The 14,106-nt window shown below is 55.1% G+C and overlaps 1 protein-coding gene and 1 non-coding gene across 3 annotated transcripts in view; one reads left to right on the plus strand and one right to left on the minus strand.

Annotated features, from left to right (window-relative positions):
* Window positions 1-1,066, minus strand: part of TOPBP1 (DNA topoisomerase II binding protein 1) — a 1,370,800-nt gene extending 1,369,734 nt beyond the window's left edge. For both annotated transcript variants that reach the window (XM_069648712.1, XM_069648711.1), the window contains exon 1: window positions 914-1,066. The gene's annotated coding sequence lies outside the window, so the exon portion shown is untranslated. The remainder of the gene's footprint in view (window positions 1-913) is intronic.
* Window positions 1,067-9,663: 8,597 nt separating this feature from the next.
* On the plus strand, window positions 9,664-9,814 carry LOC138570559 (5.8S ribosomal RNA). Its single transcript, XR_011303599.1, has one exon. It is a non-coding gene; the product is annotated as a 5.8S ribosomal RNA (ribosomal RNA).
* Window positions 9,815-14,106: the final 4,292 nt, after the last annotated feature.

The raw sequence follows: 14,106 nt of genomic DNA on the forward strand, positions 1-14,106 counted from the left end.
GCTCTCTACCTGTAGTAATGTTCACTCCACCTACAGCCTACTCAGGACCAACCTGTAACCCGGTCCACTTTAGCCACTGTAACTTTTTTTTCTTTTTTGCATATTCTCTGTACATACTTTTCTTGGTATATTCTACTCTTGTATGTAACTTCGAGAGCCTGGACTAATGTACGTTCTGTCTGTTGTACTACGATGCTTGTGTAACGATATGTAACTCTGCTGTACACATGATTATGCGCCCAGTTACCTGAGGGTTCGGATGCGCTTTATAAATAAACAAACTAAACTAAAAAACTAAACTAAACTAATCCCATGTAATTACACACTCATGTTGGTTTTGGCCATAATATCAGTAATGCCAATCTAAGAAAACAAACATATGCCAATATTGCCGTGTAATTAGATACAACCACAAGTAAAACGATATGCATCTTTTTAAGCTTTATAAGAATATGTTTAGATGCTCAGTTATATCACAGTAACAGCAAAGCCTACCGACACATACCCGACTCCAAAAGCATGGATAACAACGTCAGGATTCGTGAGAAGGTAGAACGAATCTCATCTCCCCCTTATTAAGCCCATGCAATATTTTTGATAAAGCGCAATATATTAACAAAAACTAAGAGCATTCCTTAAGTGGTTGATAAAACATCAGTAAACATAGCATCTCAAAAGAGGCTCAAATCTACCGACAAAACGGTGACGTTTATCAACTAGTTTACTGTCCCGCTCCTGAATTACTGTTCACGTGGATCCAAATCAAAAGCAAAATAAACACACGCTACCATTTTCCGGTGTTAAAATGACATTCATTGTTCCCACGTGTGGCCCATATGGCTCGGCGTTGGATAAAATTAAACTGTTGGTTTTGCAAGGGCGTGCTTAAAGAGAGACACTTGTGGTTGTTTACCTGGCTGGGTTTAGTAGACTCTTTGTTTACTGAAAGTTCAGACAGGTCAGCTGCAGAAGATGCCACTTTGCCGGTCGGTATTCCCAGCGCCACAGATTTGAATACCGGAAATGCATCTACTCCCCTGACAGCAACAGGAATCGGAAGAGCGACGCTGACGTCACGTGACAGGAACGTCTGCGGATGGGGGCGGGTGTTAGTATAACATTGAATCCCGCCCATTTCTCTGACTGCTAAATTCACAATCACTGCCGACTCGTCAGGGAGCATGCGCAGTCAAGTGGCTTGAGAGGGGCAGCCTTATGGCAGAGGTTGATACTAGTTCCCATCCGAGAAACGGACCATTGGTTGTTGGGGCCATTTCTCAGAAGGGAAACTTCCCATCAGAGAAACGGACCATTGGTTGTCGGTGCCATTTCTCAGATGGGAAACTAGTTCCCCTTATTATGCAGGGCCCGGCCACTATGGGGCGAAAAAGGGCCATTTCTCTAATGGGAACTAGCCCACTCACACTGAAGCAGCTATTTCCCAGCTGAGAAATGGCCCTAACAACCAATGGTCCGTTTCTTGGATGGGAACTAGTATCAACCCATACCGAGAAGGCTAATTCCCATTAGAGTTGTTAGGGCCATTTCTCAGATGGGAAACTTCCCATCAGAGAAACGGACCATTGGTTGTTGGGGCCATTTCTCAGATGGGAAACTAGTTCCCATTATTATGCAGGGCCCGGCCACTATGGGGCGAAAAAGGGCCATTTCTCTAATGGGAACTAGCCTTCTCAGTGTGAGTAGGCTAGTTCGCATTAGTATGCAGGACTTGGCCACTAGGGGAGCAAAAAGGGCCATTTCTCTAATGGGAACTAGCCTTCTCAGTTTGAGTAGGCTAGTTCCCATTATTATGCAGGACTTGGCCACTAGGGGCAAAAGGGCCATTTCTCTAATGGGAACTGGCCTTCTCTGTGAGTGGGCTAGTTCCCATTATTATGCAGGACTTGGCCACTAGGGGAGCAAAAAGGGCCATTTGTCTAATGGGAACTAGCCTTCTCTGTGTGAGTGGGCTAGTTCCCATTATTATGCAGGACTTAGCCACTAGGGGGCAAAAAAGGGCCATTTCTCTAATGGGAACTAGCTCACTCACACTGGGTTGATACTAGTTCCCATACGAGAAACGGACCATTGGTTGTTGGGGCCATTTCTCAGAAGGGAAACTTCCCATCAGAGAAACGGACCATTGGTTGTTGGGGCCATTTCTGAGATGGGAAACTAGTTCCCTTTATTATGCAGGGCCCGGCCGCTATGGGGCGAAAAAGGGCCATTTCTCTAATGGGAACTAGCCCACTCACACTGAAGCAGCTATTTCCCAGCTGAGAAATGGCCCTAACAACCAATGGTCCGTTTCTTGGATGGGAACTAGTATCAACCCATACCGAGAAGGCTAGTTCCCATTAGAGTTGTTAGGGCCATTTCTCAGATGGGAAACTTCCCATCAGAGAAACGGACCATTGGTTGTTGGGGCCATTTCTCAGATGGGAAACTAGTTCCCATTATTATGCAGGGCCTGGCCACTATGGTGCGAAAAAGTGCCATTTCTCTAATGGGAACTAGCCCACTCACACTCCCATCCGAGAAAAGGACCATAGCAACGGCCCGCCCACTCTTCAACACGTGGTCTGTGATGTCATCCCTGCGATTTCCGTCGGAGCAATGAAGCGGTTCCGGGCACTTTCTTGCTCGGGATGCAGCGGGATTCGGGAAGCGGGAAAGCTGTGGCTGCTGGTGCAAGGGCACTGAATGCTTTCGGCTTGTAGTGGGCATTTTATTTTGAATACCGGAACGTTTCTATGAGATCCTGGAGCGTCGGACTTCGTCTGGGCAAGGCTCAGGCTGCAGGAGCAGCTGCAATCCGTGTGCTGTTGGCTGGCTGCAAATACAATTAGCATTTTCTTTCGAGATACCATGAACGTTCCTGCAAACCACCAGATTTCCACAGGGAAGCGGGAAATTGCATTTATTTTAAAAATCACGTTCAGCTATTCACCATGGAAGGTATGGAGGGCTAAGAAAAGGAACAGGGAGACAGTGGATTGTGGTGTTTAACTAATCAAAGGGGACTAATAGCGTAATTTAATCTTTCATGAGGGTGTGTTTAGGATGGGTGGTTTTAGAGGGGTCGACTGCGGATGAGCATCTGTTGCAAGGGGAAGGAGCATCTTGTTATGAAGGGAGGATGGGGCATTATGGTATTGGTCTAGACTAGAGGGAGGGATGGGGCATCTTGGTTGGGCCTGAATGGTTGGATAGGGCACGCTGGTGTAGGTCTGGTGGGATGGGGCACATTGTTGTGGTTCTGGAGGAAGGGGGCACATTGGTGTGTGTCTGGAGTGAGGGATAGGAACATAGTGGTGTGGATCTGGGGGGAGGGATAGGGACAGTGGTATGGGTTTGCAGGGAGGGTTGGGGTACACTGGTGTGTGTCTGAGGAGGGATGGGGGACATGGGTGTGGGTCTGGAGGGTGGTATGGGCCATCTAGGTGTGGGTTGGGAGGGTAGGATGGGGCATCTTGGTGTGTCTTTGGAGGGAGGTGGTGGGGCACATTCATGTGGGTTTGATGGGAGGGATGGAGCACATTGGTGTGGGTTTAGGGGGAGGCATGTGGCACATGGGTGTGTTTCCAGAGGGAGAGATGGGGCTCAGTGGGTCTTGAGGGTGGCATTGTTCATCTAGGTGTGGGTTGGGAGGGTGGCATGGGGCATCTTGGTGTGGCTCTAGAGGGAGGGGGTGGGGGCACATTGGTATGGGTTTGATGGGAGGGATTGAGCACATTGGTGTGGGTCTGGGGGTAGGGACTGGGCACCTGGGTGTGTTTCCGGAGGGAGAGATGGGGCACAGTGGGTCTGGAGGGTGGCATGGGTCATCTAGGTGTGGCTCTGGAGGGAGGGGGTGGGGCCACATTGGTGTGGGTTTGATGGGAGGGATGGGGCACATTGGTGTGGGCTAGGGGCAGGGATGGGGCACATGGGTATGTTTCCGAGGGAGAGATGGGGGACAGTGGATATGTTTCCGAGGGAGAGATGGGGCACAGTGGGTCTGGAGGGTGGCATGGGTCATCTAGGTGTGGGTTGGACGGGGCATCTTGGTGTGGCTTTGGATGGGGGCACATTGTGGGATTGGGGGGGTGGTTCATCTAGGCGTAGGTCTGGTGGGCAGGATGGGGGCATCTTGCTGTGTGAATGGAGGGATGGTGGCATCTTGGTGGGGTCTGCAATGCATAGGGGCACGTTGGTGTTGGTCTTGTGGCACATTGGTGTGGGTTTGATGTGGGGGCTGGGCAAAATTTTTTTGGGTTTGATGGGAGGGACGGGGACATTGGTCTGGGGAGGGATGGCCGCATATTGGTGTGGGTCTGGAAGGAGAGGATGGGGCACATTGGTCTGGGGCATACTAGGATGGGTGGTTTTAGAGGGGGTTGGCTGGGGCTATCTGCGTGTGATTCAATATCGGCACATGGGCATCTGTTGCAAGGGGAAGGGGCATCTTGCTATGTGTAGGGAGGATGGGGCATTATGGTATTGGTATAGAGGGAGGGATGGGGCATCTTGGGGTCTGGATGGATAGGGGCATGCTTGTGTGGGTCTGGCAGGAAGCGGCACATTGGTGGAAGGGGCACATTGGTGTAGGGCTGGAGAGATAGGAACGTGTGGGTCTGAGCAGAGGGATAGGGACAGTAGTGTGGGTTTGGGGGACATGGGTGTGGGTCTGGAGGGAGAGATGGGGCTCAGTGTGTCTGGAGGGTGTCATGGTCATCTAGGGTTGGGAGGGTAGGATGGGGCATATTGGTGTGGCTCTGGAGGGAGTTGGTGGGGGGCACATTCGTATGGGTTTGATGGGAGGGATGAGGCACATTGGTGTGGGTCTGGGGGGATGGATGGGGCACATGGGCGGGTTTCAGAAGGGAGAGATGGGCACAGTGGGTCTGGATGTGGCATGGGTAATCTAGGTGAGGGTTGGGAGGGTGGGATGGTGCATCTTGGTGTGGCTCTGGAGGGAGGGGGTGGGGGCACATTGGTGTGGCTCTGGAGGGAGGTGGTGGGGGCACATTGGTGTGGCTCTGGAGGGAGGTGGTGGGGCACATTGGTGTGGATCTTGGCGGAAGGATGGTGCACATGGGTGTGTTTCTGGAGGGATAGATGGGGCACAGTGGGTCTGGTGGGTAGCATGGGTCATCTAGGTGTAGGTTAGGATGTTGGGCGGGGCATCTTGGTGTGGCTCTGGAGGGAGGTGGTGGGGCACATGGGTTTGTTTCTGGAGGGAGAGATGGGGCACAGTGTGTCTGGAGGGTGGCATGGGTCATCCTGGTGTGGGTTGGGAAGTGGGACGGGGTATTTTGGTGTGGCTCTGGAGGGAGGTGGTGGGGGCACATTGGTGTGGCTCTCGAGGGAGGTGGTCGGGCACATTGGTGTGGATCTTGGTGGAGGGATGGTGCACATGGGTGTGTTTCTGGAGGGAGAGATGGGGCACAGTGGGTCTGGTGGGTAGCATGGGTCATCTAGGTGTAGGTTAGGATGTTGGGCGGGGCATCTTGGTGTGGCTCTGGAGGGAGGTGGTGGGGCACATGGGTTTGTTTCTGGAGGGAGAGATGGGGCACAGTGTGTCTGGAGGGTGGCATGGGTCATCCTGGTGTGGGTTGGGAAGTGGGACGGGGTATTTTGGTGTGGCTCTGGAGGGAGGTGGTGGGGGCACATTGGTGTGGCTCTCGAGGGAGGTGGTCGGGCACATTGGTGTGGATCTTGGCGGATGGATGGTGCACATGGGTGTGTTTCTGGAGGGAGAGATGGGGCTCAGTGTGTCTGGAGGGTGTCATGGTCATCTAGGGTTGGGAGGGTAGGATGGGGCATATTGGTGTGGCTCTGGAGGGAGTTGGTGGGGGGCACATTCGTATGGGTTTGATGGGAGGGATGAGGCACATTGGTGTGGGTCTGGGGGGATGGATGGGGCACATGGGCGGGTTTCAGAAGGGAGAGATGGGCACAGTGGGTCTGGATGTGGCATGGGTAATCTAGGTGAGGGTTGGGAGGGTGGGATGGTGCATCTTGGTGTGGCTCTGGAGGGAGGGGGTGGGGGCACATTGGTGTGGCTCTGGAGGGAGGTGGTGGGGGCACATTGGTGTGGCTCTGGAGGGAGGTGGTGGGGCACATTGGTGTGGATCTTGGCGGAAGGATGGTGCACATGGGTGTGTTTCTGGAGGGATAGATGGGGCACAGTGGGTCTGGTGGGTAGCATGGGTCATCTAGGTGTAGGTTAGGATGTTGGGCGGGGCATCTTGGTGTGGCTCTGGAGGGAGGTGGTGGGGCACATGGGTTTGTTTCTGGAGGGAGAGATGGGGCACAGTGTGTCTGGAGGGTGGCATGGGTCATCCTGGTGTGGGTTGGGAAGTGGGACGGGGTATTTTGGTGTGGCTCTGGAGGGAGGTGGTGGGGGCACATTGGTGTGGCTCTCGAGGGAGGTGGTCGGGCACATTGGTGTGGATCTTGGCGGAGGGATGGTGCACATGGGTGTGTTTCTGGAGGGAGAGATGGGGCACAGTGTGTCTGGAGGGTGGCATGGGTCATCTAGGTGTGGGTTGGGAAGTGGGACGGGGTATTTTGGTGTGGCTCTGGAGGGAGGTGGTGGGGGCACACTGGTGTGGCTCTCGAGGGAGGTGGTCGGGCACATTGGTGTGGATCTTGGCGGAGGGATGGTGCACATGGCTGTGTTTCTGGAGGGAGAGATGGGGCACAGTGTGTCTGGAGGGTGGCATGGGTCATCTAGGTGTGGGTTGGGAAGTGGGACGGGGTATTTTGGTGTGGCTCTGGAGGGAGGTGGTGGGGGCACATTGGTGTGGCTCTCGAGGGAGGTGGTCGGGCACATTGGTGTGGATCTTGGCGGAAGGATGGTGCACATGGGTGTGTTTCTGGAGGGAGAGATGGGGCACAGTGGGTCTGGTGGGTAGCATGGGTCATTTAGGTGTGGGTTAGGAAGTTGGACGGGGCACATTGGTGTGGCTCTGGAGGGAGGTGATGGGGCACATTGGTGTGGATCTTGGCGGAGGGATGGTGCACATGGGTGTGTTTCTGGAGGGAGAGATGGGGGAACAGTGTGTCTGGTGGGTAGCATGGGTCATCTAGGTGTGGGTTAGGAAGTTGGACGGGGCATCTTGGTGTGGCTCTGGAGGGAGGTAGTGGGGGCACATGGGTGTGTTTCTGGAGGGAGAGATGGGGCACAGCGGTTCTGGAGGGTGGCATGGGTCATCTAGGTGTGGGTTGCGAAGTTTGATGGGGCATCTTGGTGTGGCTCTGGGGGGAGGTGGTGGGGGCACATTGGCGTGGATCTGGGCGGAGAGGGATCATGCACATGCGTGTTTCTGGAGGGAGAGATGGGGCACAGTGGGTCTGGAGGGTGGCATGGGTCATCTAGGTGTGTGTTGGGAAGTAAGATGGGGCATCTTGGTGTGGCTCTGGAGGGAGGTGGTGGGGGCACATTGGTGTGGATCTGGGTGGAGGGATGGTACACATGGGTGTGTTTCTGGAGGGAGAGATGGGGCACAGTGGGTCTGGACGGTGGCATGGGTCATCTAGGTGTGGGTTGGGAAGTGGGACGGGCATCTTGGTGTGGCTCTGGAGGGAGGTGGTCGGGTCCCATTTGTGTGGCTCTGGAGGGAGGTGGTGGGGGCACATTGGTGTGTTTCTGGAGGGAGGTGGTGGGGCACATTGGTATGGCTCTGGAGGGAGGTCGATGGGGCACATGGGCGTTTTTCTGGAGGGAGAGATGGGGCACAGTGGGTCTGGAGGGTGGCATGGGTCATCTAGGTGTGGGTTGGGAAGTTGGACTGGGCATCTTGGTGTGGCTCTGTATGGAGGTGTTGGGGGCACATTGGTGCGGGTTTGATGGGAGGGATGGGGACATTGGTCTGGGGAGGGATGACCGCATATTGGTGTGGGTCTGGAAGGAGGGGACGGGGCACATTGGTGTGGGTCTGGGCGGATGGGGGCATACTAGGATGGGTGGTTTTAGAGCGGTTTGGCTGGGGCTATCTGCATGTGATTCAGGATCGGCACATGGGCATCTGATGCAAGGGGCATCTTGCTATGTGGAGGGAGGATGGTGCATTATGGTATTGGTCTAGAGGGAGGGATGGGGCATCTTGGTGTGGTTCTGAGAGGAAGCGATGGTGCACATGGGTGTGGGTCTGTAGAGAGGGATGGGGACATTGCTTTGGGTATGAAGGGAGGCACAGGACACATTGATGTGCATCTGGAGGGAGGGATGGGGCACATTGGTGTGGGTCTGGAGGGAAGGATTGGGGCTCATTGGTCGGAGGACGGATAGGGGCATCTTTCTGTGTGGAGGGAGCATGGGCCATCATGGTATGGGTCTTGAGGAAGGGATTGTGCATCGTGGAGTCTGGATCGGAGGGGGCATTGTTGATATGGAATGGGCATATGATGGGGGCATGCGAGGGAATGGTGGAGCATGTGGGTCAGGGCTGGAGCGCTCTGGTGGGAAGGAAGGAGGCATCTGGGTGTGAATGGAGGGATGGGGTATGTTTGTCTGGAGAGAAGGATGTTGGTTTATTGGAGTGGTGGGAGCATGTGTGTGTCGAAGGGATGGGGTAAGCGGGTGTGGGTATAGAGAGAGGGCGAATGGCGCCATCTGAGTGTGGAGGTAGAGATGAAGCATATGGGTGTGGCTCTGAGGGGTGGAGCATCTTGGTGTAGGTATGGAGGGACGGATGTTGGTGTCTTTGTGTGGGTTCGGATGGAGGGATGGTGGCATGTAGGTCAGGAGGGAGGTGGCATTTGAATCTAGAACGTGTTTGGAAGGAGAAATGGGGCATTTGAGTGTGAATGGTTTCTGCTTGTGGGTGGGGGCATAAAGGATCATTAACAGCGGAGCAGCGGGAGGGAGAGCCGTGGGCCCGACCTCGGTTGCATCCCAGACGTGCACACCCACAGCCCGGGGCACCTCTCGCAGAGCGGTCTGGTGCGCGTGGTCAACCAGCCCCCTCTCCTCACTGAGCCCGCATCTGCGCTGGCCGGGGGGCGCACACTCCTCTCTCTGACCTGCCAGCGGCTGGGCATTGGTGGGCACACCCCGGTCACCAGGGAAGCCCTGACTGGGGGCAGCCGGGAGCCGAGGGAAACCTGACTGCTCTCGAGGGGTGCCTCCCCAGGCAGACAGGCACCCGGGCAAGCCAGGCATGAGCCATGGTGCAGCTGGCTCACTTGACGGTGGACGCCAAGGTTCCAACCGCCCACATCTGTGTGTGAGCAATGGCCAGGCCCGCTGGCACAGTGGGTGACCTTCCCTCTTGCCCAGGTACCTGGAGCTGGGTCCTATGCGGCCGGGCTGGGGTTTGAAGACTCTAGTGGTCCCACCCGACCCCCTGTCTGTGCTGTCTCTGGCCTGCCTCGTTGTCCATCTCCCAGCCCCCCCTCCCAAAAGGGAAGGGGTCGGGGAAGGATGAGTGGATCGGGCCGTGTGGGCAGGTGGCGGAGCGGCCTACCTCCATCCCCCTGGGAAGCGCTGTGCTGCTGCAGCTGGCGGTCAGGCTGAGCACCTGGATTATTATTTTTTATTTTTTTGAAACCACAATGGTTTCGGCCGAGCTAGACAGGGAGCTGGGCTGTCCTGCCACAGCCAGCGCTGCCTCCCCCAACCTCTCCTGCACCGGCAGGGTCAGGCCGACGTCTAGGAAAAAAAAAGTTGCCTGTGGCTCTTGGCGGTGGATCACTCGACTCGTGCATCGATGAAGAACGCAGCTAGCTGCGAGAATTAGTGTGAATTGCAGGACACATTGATCAACACTTCGAACGCACCATGTGGCCCTGGGTTTTTCCCGGGACTACGCCTGTCTGAGGGTCGCTTGTACATCAATCGCCCTGGGGTTCACTCCCAGGGGCGTGGCTGGGGCTGTCGCAGGGACCCCATTCCATTCATCCCCCTAAGGTCAGACCCCGATCAGCACCGTCGCTGGATCCTTGGATCTGGCGCGCAAGCTCATTGCCGACGCGTCCTGGTTTCCCCAGTTTCCCCACCTCATGCTGGTTTCGGGAGGGCCGGGTGGCCGACGCGCCCCGGATGTGGTGGCAGCGGCAGCAGGCTTTAAAAAAGCCTGGTGCACCTTCACCCTACCCCGGGGCACCTGGCCGTGCTGTGTGTGGCTGTCTTTGGTGTCCCACGGCTGCCGGCGCAGGATGATCATGGAGCACGGACCTTGTGACCATGTGGGCTTCGGTCACAGATTGGGACAGAATACACTTGCCTGCGCCAAGGGCTGGGGCAACCCCCCATACGGGCCCGAGGGCAGCTGCCCTGAGCTTTGTGCTCCCCGACCACGGCCTCAGATCAGACATGTTGACCTGCTGAATTTAAGCATATTACTAAGCAGAGGAAAGGAACTAACCAAGATTCCCTCAGTAACGGCCAGTGAAAAGGGAAGAGCCCAGCGCCGAATCCCCATTCAGCAGCAGGCGTGGGAAATGTGGCGTACAGAAGACCGACTCCCCGGCATCACTCAGGGGGCTCAAGTCCTTCTGATCGTCTCCCCACGCAGATGGTGTTAGGCCGATAGCGGCCTCTTGCCCACCGGGATCAGGTCTTCTTGGAGTCAGGTTACTTGGGAATGCAGCCGTGTGGTAAACTCTGTCTAAGGCTAAATACGGGCGCGAGACTGGTGACCAGCAAGTACCGTAAGGGAAAGTTGAAGAGAGTTCAAGAGGGTGTGAAACGGTTGAGCGGTAAACTGGTGGGGTCTGTGCAGTCCACCCACAGGATTCAACACGGCAGGCAGGTTGGTCACCTGGAACGGTGGAGGCCCTTGTGGGTCTGCAGCGCGGGCACATCCAGCCCCAGCAGGGTGCATTTGGGAAGGCCCCAGGGGGCAGGTGGCTCTCTGCTCCAGCAGAGAGTGTTACAGCCCCCTGACAGCAGTTTTGCTGTGTCCACGGAGCTGAGGGAGATAGACCACCACCGGGCCCTTATCCGGCAACTGTCCTGGCCCCTCTTGGGGGTTGCTAGAGTGGCCACGGGAGACGGGGCTCCCGATGTGACTGTGGTGGACTGCCCTCAATACACCCCAACCACGTCGTGCTGCCGGGCGGGGAGGCCCACAAAGGGCGCCAGGGGTCGGTTAACCACCCGACCTGTCTGGAAACACTGACTAAGAATATAATGCCTGCCCGAGTCAGAGGGATGAATGAAACCCTGTGATGTAATGATGTTGAGGGCCGGTGCCCGGCGATTGCAGTGACATCCTGTTGTGGTGGGCTCTCCACCGACCCGTCTCCCCCGCTCTGTCAGAGATGATGCATGAGCGTGTGTGATAGGACCCGAAAGATGGTGAACTCGGCCTGGTGGAGGTCCGTAGCGGTCCTGATGTGTAAATCGGTCATCCGACCTCGGTATAGGGGCAAAAGACTAATCGAATGATATAGTAGCTGATTCTCTCCGAAGTTTCACTCAAGATAGCTGGCGCACGGAAACCCCAGTTTTATCTAGCAAAGCGAATGATTAGAGGTCTTGGGGCCAAAATTATCTCAACCTGCTCTCAAGCTTTAAATGGGTATGAAGCCCGGCTTGCTGGCGTGGAGCCGGGTATTGTATGAATGTGCTCAGTGGGCAACTTTTGGTAAGCAGAACAGGCGCTGCGGGATGAACCGCACCCGGGGTTAAGGCGCATGATGCAGATGCTCATCAGTCCCCAGAAACGGTGTTGGTTGATATAGACAGCAGGACGGTGGCCATGGTAGTCGGAATCCGCTAAGGAGTGTGTAACAACTCACCTGTCGAATCAACTAGCCCTGAAAATGGATGGCCCTGGAGCATCAGGCCCATACCAGGCCAGCGTTGAGAGCCGCGGGGGGCTAAGTCAGGCGAGTAGGAGGGCTGCTGCAGTACGCACAGAAGCCCGGGGCGAGGGCCCGAGTGGAGCCGCCGCAGGTGCAGATCTTGGTTGTAGTAGCAAATGTTAAAACGGGAACTTTGAAGAATAAAGTGGAGAAGGGTTCCATGTGAACAGAAGTTGAACATGGGTCAGTCAGTCCTAAGGGATGGGCGAGCGCCGTTCGGAAGGGATGGGCTATGGCCTCCATTGCCCTCAGCCGATCGACAGGAAGTCGGGTTCAGATCCCCAAATCCAGAGTGGCAGGGACGGGCGCCCTTGCGGCGTCCAGTGCGGCAATGCAAATGATCCCAGAGAAGCAGGCGGGAGCCGCACAGTTTTTTTTTTTTTCTTTTTTTTGGGAAAAAACAATGTTTATTTTATATAACACACAATTCTTGGGACTTCCATCATCAGATTCAGCGTCAGAGTGTTACAATCAGCATTGTCCAGACCCATGAAACCCCCTCCCCCCTAACTTGAGCCAATATGTCCATGTCATCATCCTGTGATTTTTCAGGCGGGTTTATCGTCGTCTCTTTATCCGTTTTATCATCGCTCTGATCAGACTGGGGGGGCCACTCATGGTAGCCACCAGCTGCCTCCATTCAATTAGGGGTCCTACCTCCTCCCCTACAAACCGTGTCCCACCAAACAGCCGTTTCTGCCTCTGCCCATTTTAAGAGGTCAGCCCATCACAACTCTATCCTCGGCCTCTGGGCTGCCTTCCAGCACATTGCTATCCTTCGTTTGGCCAGGACATATGCTAGATGTTTCATTCTGCTTATGTGCTTTAAGTTACGTGGCCTAGGGAATCCCCCCCAGCATGCATGCCCAGGCCGACTCCACCTCCAGTGTAATACCGGTTCCTGCTAAGCGTGCCTTCACTTCTTGCCAAAACCGCCCCACCTCAGGGCAGGCCCAAAACATGTGGAGTAGCCAAGCCTCCTCCACCCCACACCTAGGGCATTTCTGAGTCGTATGGCCACCAAACCTAGCGATCTTACTGGGGGTGAGCTATGCTCTATGTGTGACATATAGTTGGATCTGCTGGAGCATTGCGTTCCGGGACACTTTTTTATATCTTTGGGCTCTTTTCCAGAGCCCATCCGACATGGGCTCTCCCACCTCATCCTCCCAAAGTTGTCTGTTGGGTCAAGTCCTTCCCCACCTTGGATCCCAACAGCTCGTATATGCGGGAAATCTCATGCCCACCCTCTGAAATATCATATATAGCCTCCATGGTGGCATCCGGTTGTCCGGTGAGCACCTCTGTTGGCCACTTCACTCGTACTTTCTTGACAATTCTGGTGTAAGTTATGTAGTGCCCTTTATGCACCCCAGTATCTTCGATCAGGTTCGGGAACTCTAATGCCTCCCCTTCCAGCCATATGTTTCCCAGGGTGGCCAGGCCCACTGGTTCCCAGTACTTGCGGACCCCTTGTATCAGCTGGGGATCCTCTCCACATAGTGCTGCAAGAGGCACCTGCATAGAGTACGGAACCAGGTGTCCCGCAATCTGCCACGTTCTGTGCCATATCTCCCATCCCAGTACCAGCAGCCCCGCCATCCCCCGGACCCTCGACTTGGACAGCCACACCACTTCTTTGTGAAAGAAGGGGAGCAGTTCCCTGCACAGCAGCCTTTCTGCCGTCTCCTCGCCAGACAGCCATCTTGCTACATACTGCAGCTGCTCTGCCAGATAGTATAGCTCAAAATTTGGCAGGTTGATCCCTCCCCTATCACACGAGTTCTGTAGTTTCCAGAGGGCCACCCTGTTCCTGGAGTTGCCCCAAAAGAAGCTCCTACACAGGCTATGGAGGCTAGCGAAAAAGCGCCTCGGGATCCCATGCGGGATGTTAACAAAGAAATGCAACAGTCTGGGCAAAACTACCATTTTTAGCAGAGCAGCCCTCCCCACCATAGCCAGGGGTAACCTGGACCAGAATCCCATGCTGTTCTTAATTCCTTCTACTGCTTTAACCGTGTTGCGTGCATGTTCTTCTGCCATATGGTATATGTCAATTCCGAGATATCGGAACGACTTTGTGTGCCAGGGTAATCGGCAACACTGGCAGACTCCTAGGCAAGACAAGCTTGTATCTCCCCATAGGGAACACGCTAGACTTTTTGGGGTTAACCGCTATGCCAGAGAGAACGGCAAATTGCTCCATCATGTCTAGAATATATTGCATGTTCTCTTCTGGGTAGCGTAAATATAACAGTATGTCGTCCGCATATAAAGAAACAAGGTGCATGCCATCCGCAGTGCGAA

Source organism: Ambystoma mexicanum, chromosome 2q (assembly GCF_040938575.1).
Source record: "Ambystoma mexicanum isolate Mex_15411 chromosome 2q, UKY_AmexF1_1, whole genome shotgun sequence".
In the NCBI taxonomy this organism is placed as follows: domain Eukaryota; kingdom Metazoa; phylum Chordata; class Amphibia; order Caudata; family Ambystomatidae; genus Ambystoma; species Ambystoma mexicanum.